This window comes from Triticum urartu, chromosome 5A, assembly GCF_056163025.1.
Source record: "Triticum urartu cultivar PI428250 chromosome 5A, HENAU_Tu73, whole genome shotgun sequence".
Classification (NCBI taxonomy): Eukaryota; Viridiplantae; Streptophyta; class Magnoliopsida; order Poales; family Poaceae; genus Triticum; species Triticum urartu.
The window spans coordinates 625,834,735-625,846,862 of record NC_141877.1 but is presented as its reverse complement, the minus strand read 5'-3'; the positions used below and the strand labels follow the sequence as shown (position 1 = coordinate 625,846,862).

General features: G+C 42.3%; 2 pseudogenes; both read left to right on the top strand.

The window, feature by feature from the left end:
- Positions 1–1,869: 1,869 nt before the first annotated feature.
- Positions 1,870–3,272, top strand: LOC147973517 (uncharacterized; annotated as a pseudogene).
- Positions 3,273–10,422: 7,150 nt separating this feature from the next.
- On the top strand, positions 10,423–11,766 carry LOC147973516 (uncharacterized; annotated as a pseudogene).
- The last annotated feature ends 362 nt before the right edge of the window (positions 11,767–12,128 follow it).

Genomic DNA, 12,128 nt, shown 5'->3' with positions numbered 1-12,128 from the left:
GGGGCCTTTAGTGCCCACCCTTTAGTGTCGGTTATGAAACCGGCACTAAAGGCCCTTACGAACCGGTTTTAAAGCTCCGTTTTCTACTAGTGGCTCCTGCTGCCGCGCAAGCTGCTGAGCCTGCTAGAGCGCACGGAACTACCATGAACCTAGCACGGTACTACCGCGTAGGGCGCGGATGTAAAAAGTTACATCCGCCCCTACTACCGCAATTGCAGCAGCGCCTGGCCTGAGGCCACAGTATTACCGCTCCAAGGAAGCGGTACTACCGTGGGCACTTGCGGTACTACCACACAGAGGCCGGTACTACTGCTCCTAGGAGCAGTACTACTGCATGTCCCAGTTCAGCAAACACGACATTTTGCATAGACACGAAAAGACAGAGGATGCTCCAAAGTGCCAAAGGAAAGGCGGTGCAAAGGAGTAGATGTGTACGTGAGGATTTCACCCAAACCTTTCCAAAGCGGACCCCCTCTTAATAGTACGGCTTTCCTACGACTCAAATCCACCAAAAAGAAACATAGAGAAACGTCGTCTTCAATAGTCTTCGAGGGGCACCAAATCGTCTTGTGCCTAGTGATGAAAAGTCTGAAACACTCAATGCACACGATTAGTCCGCAAAAGCATTGTCATCAATCACCAAAACAACTCAGGGGTAAATATGCCCTTACACCTAGCCCGTCGCTTCGGTCCTCACATCCTCGGCCGATGCCTGACGGAATCGATAGCGCCATAGCGGCAAGCGCAGAAGCGCTTAACTACAGTTTAATTTGAGGCAGTAAGATCACCTCCACATCTCGTTTCTCTGTACGTTATACCCAATCTAAATCTAATAGCCTAGTATGGGAAACATTTTGCCCTAAGTTTTTTCTATCAGACTTTGATTGATGTAGGCTATGGAAAGATATTTTTTTAAAGAAGAGAAGTCGATCACCTGATCCAGATAATGATGCTGGGACATTGAGGTCACCCGTTAGATGTAAGCAAAGAGCATCAAATGTTGCCAATAGTCTCCCGAAGCCTTCTATCCAGAAAGAGATTAATTTAGACGAGTTGCCCTATGATCCGGCTGATCAAAAGAGAATTTAGGAGTACACAAGAAAGCCTAAGAAGCAAGATGAGATTAGGCGACGATATTTAACAAGGGGGCCTTGCAGGCTTCCGCCTACTTTTGTTTATCCACACAGGGACATTGGAGATACTTCATGAAGGTTTAATCCAGAATGGTTTATAAACTGTGGTCATTAGCTTGAGTATAGTGACAAGGTGCATAAGGCCTTTTGTTTGTGTTGCTATCTTTTGAGATATGATAAAGGGACAAGCTGGGAGTGATGCATTTGGAATTAACGGTTGGAACAGTAAAACTAGGTTGGATACCCATGAGGGTAAAGGTAATGTTGATAGCTTTCATAATGTAGCAGTAAAACAATGTGACGCTTTGATGAATCAAGATCAATCAATTCAGGTTGCTCCCGATAAGCAAACCAATCTTACTAAAAAGCAAAATCGAATTTGGCTTAATGCTTCAATTGATTCAGTTATGAACTTGTTGCATCAAGGCTTAGCTTTCCAAGGCCATGACGAATCAGAAGAGTCAAAAAACAAGGGTAACTTTCGAGAGTTGGTAAAGACTTTGACAATTCAAAATGATGATATACGAAAGGTAGTTCTTGAGAATGCTCCAAAAAATTGCAAGTGGGTATGTGGAGTATTTCCTACTATGTTTGTAGTCTTACAAGTTACACTAATATATAATGATACCATTATTGTTTTGCACAGATAACTTTGAATTCTATTGTTGAAGAAATTGGAGGTGATGTGTTCAGTTTGTTGATTGATGAGGTTGCCGATGTGTCTGACAAAGAGCAAATGGCAGTTGTTTTGAGATATCTTAGCAAGCGTGGATTTATCATTGAGCGGTGAGTTGTACATGTGCAAGAAACATCAGCAATATGTCTTCAGGCCGCACTTCAAAAATTATTCACCGATATTGGTTTAAGCATAAAACAAGTCAGAGGACAATGTTATGACTGGGCTAGCAATATGTGTGGCGACTTCAATGGCTTGAAAGCAAAGATTTTGCAAGAGAATAAGTCAGCCTATTATGTGCATTGTTTTGCTCACTAACTCGAGTTGGTTATTGTAGCAGTAGCAAAGAAGCATGAAGATCGCATATTTTTTCTACATGATCTCCATTTTATTTAATGTGGTTGGAGCTTCTTGCACAAGAAAGGACATGATTCGAAAGAAACATAGAGAGGATGTAATAAAAGCCATAGGTAGTGGGAAGATTAGCACTGGTAGAGGGTTAAATCAAGATCAAACTCTTCATAGAGCTGGTAACACAAGTTGGAGCTCACACTACAAACTCTCTCAAGTCTAGTGAAGTTGTTCCCTGCAATCATGTATGTTCTGAAATATGTGAAAAAATAAGGCAAAAATGGAAAGAAAAGTCAGGTACGTGGTCTTGTAGCATAGTTTGAGACCTTTGATTTTGTGTTTTATTTGCACATGATGTTGCATATATTAGGAAATGCAAATAATTTGTCACATTATTTACAAAAAAAGGATCAAGACATCCTTAATTCCATGTCATGTGTGAAGTAAACAAGGAACGAGCTACAAGAACTAAGGGAGAATGGATGGGACTCACTGATACAGAAGGCATATTCATTTTGTGAAGAACATCACACTGAGAACACGAATATACAACAACAATATATCAATCAACACAAACCAAGACAAAAAACTAATAAGACAAACCTCCAACATTACGAAGTAGAGTGTCTTAATTCTGTTATTGACTGGCAACTTGAAGAGTTTGATGACCGTTTCAATGAGGTAAATTCTGCATTACTTGGTCACATGTCTTCTTTCAACCCAAAAGATGGATTTGTCACATTTAACTTGGATAGCTTAGTGAAGTTAGCTGAGTTTTATCCATATGATTTTGATTCAAAAAAAAGGATGATCATGGTCCTGAACTGCACACTTACATTGATAATGTGCGAGCGGATGAAAGGTTTGCTAATTTGGACGGGATTGGTGATCTTGCAAAGTTAATGGTGCAGACTAATAAACATGTTACTTTTCCTTTGGTATATCATCTTCTAAAGCTAGTATTGATATTAGCAATTGCCACAACATCCGTGGAAAGATGCTTTTCGGCTATGAATGTTGTCAAGAAAAAGTTGCGCAACAAAATTGGTGATAAGTTCATGAGTGATTGTCTAATTTGCTATGTGGAAAAAAGAGATGTTTTCTCCAATTAGTAATGATGTTGCATTTGATCTTTTTAAGGCGATGAAAAATTGAAAAGAGACGCCCTAAAATGTGAGTGACTTTACATGATTCTTTCACATGATGTCACTTTAATTTTAAACTTGCCAAACTAGCTTGTTATTTTCTTCAATGTTTCAGAAAGATGAGAAGTTGGATCTAAAATATGAAGTTTATCTGGTACAACTTTATTTTTTATTTTATTTTTTGAAATTGGTACGACTTTATTTATAATATGTAAATGAGTGATTTTATAATTTCAGTCGATCGGTATGTTATGCACTCTTCCAAAAGTAACATGTTTAAACTTGCTAATTTGGACGGGATTGGTGATCTTGCAAAGTTAATGGTGCAGACTAATAAACATGTTACTTTTCCTTTGGTATATCATCTTCTAAAGCTAGTATTGATATTAGCAATTGCCACAACATCCGTGGAAAGATGCTTTTCGGCTATGAATGTTGTCAAGAAAAAGTTGCGCAACAAAATTGGTGATAAGTTCATGAGTGATTGTCTAATTTGCTATGTGGAAAAAAGAGATGTTTTCTCCAATTAGTAATGATGTTGCATTTGATCTTTTTAAGGCGATGAAAAATTGAAAAGAGACGCCCTAAAATGTGAGTGACTTTACATGATTCTTTCACATGATGTCACTTTAATTTTAAACTTGCCAAACTAGCTTGTTATTTTCTTCAATGTTTCAGAAAGATGAGAAGTTGGATCTAAAATATGAAGTTTATCTGGTACGACTTTATTTTTTATTTTATTTTTTGAAATTGGTACGACTTTATTTATAATATGTAAATGAGTGATTTTATAATTTCAGTCGATCGGTATGTTATGCACTCTTCCAAAAATGGCGTTCCAGGTGAGGACCGAACCTGAACCCTGCGGAAAACAGGGACACGCAGCTAGCCAGTGCAACCGGCTGACTCTAATGCAAGGTTTGCAACGTGATACATAAAAAAATGAACGGCAAAATTTAGAGAACAACTCGCAAAAAATTCCCCAAAATGTGTGTCAAAGAACACACGACCTCCAGTGACTGAACCACATCACTAGCCACTTTGATCACAGACTTGTCCATCTAAAATGCTAGCTCGGTTAATATCAACTCACCTAAAAAAAGTTAATATAAACTATAAGCGGTGAAAGAAAACAAACTCTTAGAAAAATCAAACGTGGTCTCCTTTTTCACAAAAAAGTCAATCTATTTAGAAAACCGAACATGTTCAAAATTTTCTAACAAAATTTTAAAAACTCAAACGTATTTTGGGAATTGCAATTATTTTTGGTAAAAAAGGAAAAATATTGAAAACAAGAACTTTTTTCGAAACAACAAACAACTTTTACAAAATTTGAATATTTTTTGAAAAAATAGGAACAAAATTGAAAAAGTACCAAAATTATGATAATTTTTTCCAAAATGCAAAAAATTATGAAATTATTCGAACATTTATTTCAATTTGCCAACACATGTAGACGTAAATTTTTTGAATTTGTGACAAAATTTGAAAGCAGGAACATTTTAAAAAATGCGAACTTTTTCTAAATGATTGTTTTTCAAAACGCGAACATTTTATGAAGTTCCCAAAACATTGTTTGAATTTTTTAACAAATTTGGTAACATAAACATTTTTTGAAAACAGGAACATCTTTTGAATTTTTGAGCAAACTATTGAAATGCGAACATTTCAGAAAAATAAACTTTTGAAATTTGCGAACATTTTTTGAAAAGAAGTGAACATTTTTTGAAATACTAAAACTTTTCCATAATTTCTGAACAAAATTGGAAAACAGGAACAACTTATTGAAAATGAAAAAAATTAAAAATAAAAGGTAAATTTTAGATAATTTGTGCCAGCCCACAGTTTGATGCAAGGTGCGTCGAATAGAGTTTTCCCTGGGGAGGGGGCAGCGCTATGTCCCGCGTTCAGCGAGTTAAGGCTTCAAACTCGCTGAAGCGCACAGGCATATGGGCTAACCCAAGTTCACGGATACTACACTAACACTGCCGCATTTTCTTTTTTCTTTTTTCTTCACATTTCTATTTTTCTTTTTAGTCCATTTTTATTTTTTTAACTTTCAAATAGTCTACACATTTATATTACAAAAATACATAATATTTAGAAAAATCTTAATCATGTATTTGAAAAATGGTGAATGCGTATACAAAAAATGAGTATTTGAAAAATGCTGAACAAGTGTTTAAAAAAAATATTAATCCTGTATATAAAAATGTTGGACAAGTATTTGAAAAATGTTGAATAAGTAATTACAAAATGTTGATTATGTATAAAAAATGTTGACCAAGTATGTTTAAAATTTTAAACAGGTATCTAAAAAAATGTTGATCGTGCATATAAAAATGTAGAATAAAAAACAAAAGAAACAAAATAAAAAGCAAAAAATGAAGGTACAAAACAAAGAAACAAATGCAAAAAAGAATGGAGAAGAAGGAGAAGAAAAGTTTACATAAAAAGGAGAACAAAAGAGATGAAAAAAGGATGAAAAAAAATAGAAGTAAAAAAAACTAGCGTCTTTCCGCTCAAGTAAGACGCGCCTCATGTATTACCATTGACGCAAGTGTGGCGCGATGGCTAGCACGCCTCACGCTAGCCCGGGCGACCTGTGATTGAATCCGTACGAGCCCTCCTGTTCTTCCTTGTTCTCCTTTTTTATTAGTAGCGCTGGGCATATCTCCTTTACGCGAGAGATTAAATGAGAGCTCCCGTTTGGCGCTCGCGTTAGCGTCAAACGGAGCAGCTTTCACGCGGGTTTGCTAAAGTCGAGCAAACGGGCCGGCCATTTGCAGGTAATGAATGTCAAACTTCATGGGAAAAAAAAAAAGCAACAGCGCGGACTCAAACTCCAGACATTCTGCTACAAAACGATGGTTGTTGGCCACTCAAGCGCCACTGTTGCAAGCTTAAGCGCGACGCTGACATTTAGGTACCCACCTACAGTGGTAAATCCATTTTCCTTTTGCAACATTTCTTGGGAAATGTGAATAATGTTTGAAAATTTCAAAAAAAACAATGTGAAAAAACCTTTAAAACTTGAATAAATTTGAAAAGATGAACAAAAAATTAAAAACATATATATACGCTGATTTTTTTTTGAAATATACATTGAATATTTTTGTGATATACAATGGACAATTTTTAAATATACATTGAATATTTTTGTGATATACGCTGAACAATTTTTAAATACAAATTAAATATTTTTTGATAAGAAAAGAAACGAAAAAGGAAATAGAAAAACAGTGCCGCCTACGTATCCTGACCCAATTGGGAGCCGCCTTCAGCGAAGGCACGACATTTTGACGCCCACGGGCGTTAAATAGGATCCACCGCGAGAAATAGTCGCCTCGCTGGGGAGGAGCTCTCCTCTTGCTCTCTGTACAGATTCCTACGGGGAACTGCGATTATTCATGGACCTGTGATTTAATTTTGTGCCTTGACGGTGAGTATACCTGGCCAAACCTCGGGTCGAGCCGGACTTCGGGCCGGCCTACCCAAGCCCAAGCCAAAAAATCTGGACCCAAGCCCGGCCCGGCCATCGGACCTAGTTTTTGGGCCCAAGCTTGGCTCGAACACGCAAAAGCCCGCCGGGCCTCAAACCGGGCCCCTTCAGAAAACTGCAAAAATGACGGGCCTGGACCCGGCCCGGCCAAGCCATCGGGCTCAAAATCTAGGCCCGAGCCCGGTCCGGGAGCAGCATCGGGCCGGGCCGGCCGGGCCGGGCTGCCCATGGCCAGGACTAGCGGTGATGGACTCGTTGGGTTAGAGCATCTCCAACAGCCGCAGTAAAAATATCGTTGGGTTAGAACATCTTCAGCAGTCGCGTGTGGAGGAAAACTGTGTCTTAGTGTGCACAGAGGCGTTTCGCGCGCTCCAGCAGGCACGAGAGATCCTGGCGTGTGGCAAAAAATCGCGTGCGCGTGAAAAAACGGCCCGGCGCATGCCGTCCGACGCGCTCTATAAAACGTGTGCCCCCGAGCCGGCCACCCTCCCACTCGAGCGCCCCGACGCCTTCTTCTTCCCCTACCACCCCCTTCTTCCTCGCATGCAGCATCCCGCCGCCGCCGACGTGTCCTTCTTCGGACGCCTTCTCCTACGCCGCTGACTCCCCTGCCACTGACATGCCGCCGCGCGCCCGGAGCAGCTCCGGCTACCGCGGCGTCCACGTCCGCCCCTCCGGCATGTTCTACGCGGAGATCCGCTCCGGTGGCGTGCGTCTCGGTCTCGGGACGTTCAAGACCGCGTACGAGGCCGCCCGCGTGTACGACGCGACGGCATGGCGCCTTTTCAGGCCACACTCACAGATGAACTTCGACGACATGCGAACGTGCCAGCAGCGCATGACCTCGCGCCTTCGCCACAGCTAGTTACCGATGAGGACTGTCACGAACACTTCAGGCAACAGCGCCATCTCCTCATCGCGAGGCGGACGAGCTAGCCATGGCGGAGTGGCGCTAGCGCTACCCGCGGGACGTCGCCAACGAGAACGTCTTCTGAGCGGAGAGGAGGGCAAAGCATCGCGCGGACCGGGCGGGGCAGGCGTCGACGGAAGGCACTGGCGATATTGTAGTGCGAACTGGGACATGCGCCGTTCTTTGACGATAACGATCCTCGGTGGGATGACGCGTTTCTGTCGACATCGGGCAACACCACTGAGGAGGAGGACGACTCGAAGTAGTTTCTAGTTTTTATTTGCACCGTAGTTTATCTATTTTATTTGTATCGTAAGACTAGTTTGCGGTGTTGGGTTGAACTATGCTATTTGTATCATTGAATTTTATCTATATGTTGTTTCTCAAATATTGTTCGTATGTGCTCTGGTTGCTCTAGCGCGTTGTTTTTTGGCAGCGCCGGAACGGCTCGCGCGTGCAATATTTTACAGTTGTCACTAGAGTCAGCGCTCTGCTGCGCACAAAAATATGCTATTTCGACATTGTAAAACTTATTTTAATGCACCGCGCGTTGCACACCTGTTAGAGTTGCTCTTACATCTTTCCTTGAAACAAACGTTGGTCTAGCTTTTTTTTAACCAAGCGCACAAAATACTGTCTCAGCAGGCTGTGTACTGTTCTTTTAAAAGAAGTAGGCTTGTGAACCAACATATGATTGAATGGTTACATGAACTGTGGTATTCTCGGTTCATCAGGGTTCAAGTTCTGATGTTCGCATTTATTCTTAGATTTATTTCAGGATTTCTGATGATGTGCATTCAATGGGAGAAGACGTCCCGTCGACGACGAGATGCCTACGGCTACTTTGTAAATTTTAAAATAATATGCCAGCTGGTCTTTTGAATGTCCTTATAAGGATAAGGTGTGCGTGTGTGTTCGAATAAGTGTATGTTTGTGTATATGAGCGCTTGCGTCCGTATATTAAAATAAAGCAGGCATTGGACCGGGCCGTACACGTCACGACTGAGGCTTCTTGCTTAGTGATCGCCGTCCGGCCCCATTTCTGTCGTCCTCTCCCCGTACACAGACGGCACACAGGCGCGAACGCGGCGGCGCCCACGGCGATGGCGACCAGGTACCTCTCTTCCCATGAATCTATCCACTGCGAAGTTGTCTTGTAGTATCATCGAAACAATCTGGGGGCAGATGGATATACGTCGTGATTGCTGGCTGGTCTTAGTTCTCTGTCTGCAATTTCTCCCCCCACCCCCATAAACCGTCTGCTCCCGAGCCAGCGAAATTGATTGGCAGTTTCTCTGTCTGTGGGGTTGTTGCCTAGTGTTTTATTTTGATCGCAGTACGGTAACGAGATGCTGGATCAGCTATTCAGCTGGGGATATTGGGTGAAGACCTAACCCTAACGGCAACGGCGATGAACAGTGGTGTGCTGTGCTATTACTGACCGCATAGGCTCATGAATCATCGGTCACTGGTAGGAGGGCACGTGTATAGATCTGTATGATCGGTGCACAGATCCCGAGTAAATTTCGCGGTATATATGTTTGCAACAGCTGTGAACTAGTATGATAAATTGCATAATAAGATGCAAATCACTTGCACAAATCGAACCGAGTTTCCAGGACGCAAGCCGATTTTGTGAATTTTGGTGCACCATAAAAGCTGCAGTTTATATACTATGTCGTTTCATGAGCTCCATTAAACCATAGTTCCATTTGAGTACTCTGGTTGTGTACTGTGCATACATATGGGCTTTTTGTGAAACTAAATTTATTTAGAGTTGACAGATACTCTTGTATTAGCTTGAGACAAAGCTTATGGTGGACTGAAATAAAAATATTTCACTTCTATGGAGCAGAATAAAACTTTAGCTAACATTGGTTACAACTGAGTAATGATGTCCGCGTATAATAAATAAGACAAACTGCAAGGTGCTAGCTCTTGCAGAATTTCTTTTTATTGACAAACCCAGTCAGGCATGTGCACCCGGAGCGGGAGCAAATCCTGTTGATCTTAGCCGTCTGATTATGTCCGTGTTTGTTTGATGGTTGGCACATGGGAGGAGAAATAAACCATGGTTTTTGAGCCGACAGTTGTTTGGGCGATAAGCAAATGGTAGGGTAGTAAATCCAAATTCAAAACTGGTACACTATAATTATCACCAGTCATATGTTATAGGCATACAGTTCCATGTGTTTGTCAGTTTGTGGTTCCACCAGAATAATCGTAGCTTTTTAATGTTTCTAAGTTTGGCTCATGACCATGTTGGTGTCCTTCCATACAAACTGTTTTCTAGTAAAAGAATGTCTTGCTATGTAATGTAATTTAATGCCAGTTCAATCGGTTTGATATTTTAATCGGAAATTAGCCCTAATGCTGCTGATGAATGTGGAATGGATTTTTACCGTGCAGCTTCATGAATTGCGTGTCGCATCTCTTAGGCATATTATTGTGGTTCTATGGAAATAACCATAGCTTTGTCGAATATTCCAAGTCTGCCTTACTATTATTCTGGATGATGATTTAAATTGGAATGTGCAGTTTTCCTACGGGGTTTCTTCCAAATACTTTTTTTGGGATATTTCGATCAGATTTTTCTATTAAGTCATCATAAGAAAGTCTATGATAAATTCCCTTGGGGCAATCAGTTAACTCATGGGATAAACACACGTGGCTTGCTTTTCTTTACAGGGAAAGACCAATGGAAATTGGAGACTGTAAAAAAAAGAGACCAATGGAGGACGGCTACTCAGCGCCACATCTTCCTATGGACATCATGTACAAGATCCCGGCACACATCTCTGATCCAGCCTTCCTTGCCCGCCTGGCATCGTCCTGCAAGTTCTGGCGCAATGTCATCAAGGACCCGACTTTCCTTGATCGCCTAAGGAGGCGGCATGGTGACCACGGCTTCACCCCATCCCTCCTTCTTGGCTTCTTCTACCAGGACAAGAAAAAGTCTTCTCCGGAGCTCTGGAAGCATCACATTGACAAAACCCGCTGTTTGGCACCAAGCTTTGTGCGGAAGTCAGAATTATCACGATTTGTTGGCAGCAAATCCGCTCGCAGTGTTATCAAGCCATTACCCCTTGGGACCTTCATTCCAGGTCTTGGTGCAAGCCTCAACTTCTATAAGCCCATTGCATCCCACGACAGCTTCCTGGTCCTCCGCCGCCAATCGAAAGACGCCAATGGTCAGGCCACGAGGGATGTGCTATGTGTTTGCAATCCTCTTACTGGTGAAACCTTTAAGATTCCTACCCTTGAATATATGCCTCCTCACCATTATGCCTTGTTAGTCACCAATGATGTCGACATTTATGGACATGTGTCCCAGTCCTTCCAGTTGACTGCCATTTGGATAAGAAGATTAAAGCATTTCATCTCCGTGTGCTACAGCTCGAAGACTGGAACATGGATGGAATCTCCAGTAGTTCCTGAGCTAAGGCGTAGCCTTTGTTTAGTGCCATCCTCAGCAGCTGCTTATGATGGTGTCATCAGCTGGCTCTGTGATAGCTGGAAACAATTGTCACTCATTCATGTTGCCACACTACACACTGGCAATATGGAGCTTTCATACCTGGAGCTCCCACCGGAAGCAAAGCGCAACAAGGATCCAGTGTTGGGGAGTTCAGCGGACGGTGGGCTTCTGTTGCTCTTCATGCAAGGTCTGCGGGTGTCACTCTGGAAACACAACAATGAGCTTGGCAGTGACACCAGCAGTTGGGTGCTATCTGAAAGGATTGACATGAGAAGTTCCTTGCCGCAGCGGGTGGTCACGTTAGGGATGAGGGGGAAGGTCAGCTTGGAGATGTTCCGGGGCAAGAGCGGTGAGGTGGTGCTCTGGGTTGATGGAGATGGCTTCTTTCTATTCAGCCTCAGTGATAGGTCGATGAGGAAGATTGACTGTGCAAGTGTGACCAACAAGTACTTCCTCTGCCCATATGAGATTGATTGGCTGACCTGCCTCGCAATAACGAACCTTGTCGTGGATGGCTCCTTGTCGCTGGATGTAGAAAGGAAGAAGGCTCAAGACAGATGGAGGACATTAATGGGAATGAATATGGCGACGATCAGAGCATCTTAATGGCTAGAAACTGTTAGACTTATAATATAAGTCATGTACCCCTTTGTATTTATCTCGTTGTATAAGGGGTTTCCTGCATATGTTCCACACCTGTACGTGTATATATATCGGCCTATGGCCTCATGGGAATACAAGTTGCATATTCCTAACATGGTATTAGAGGGTTTTTTTCAGCACGCGCAACTCGTGCTCCCTGATCCCAAATTCCTGCATCGGCCGTCGCTGTTCCCCTCCCTCCTCGGCCGATTGCTCAACTCAGCTCCCGCCGTGGCCCCGCCAACCCGCTCCGATCTCCTCCCCGGCTTTACTCCGTCGCTCCGTGCTCTG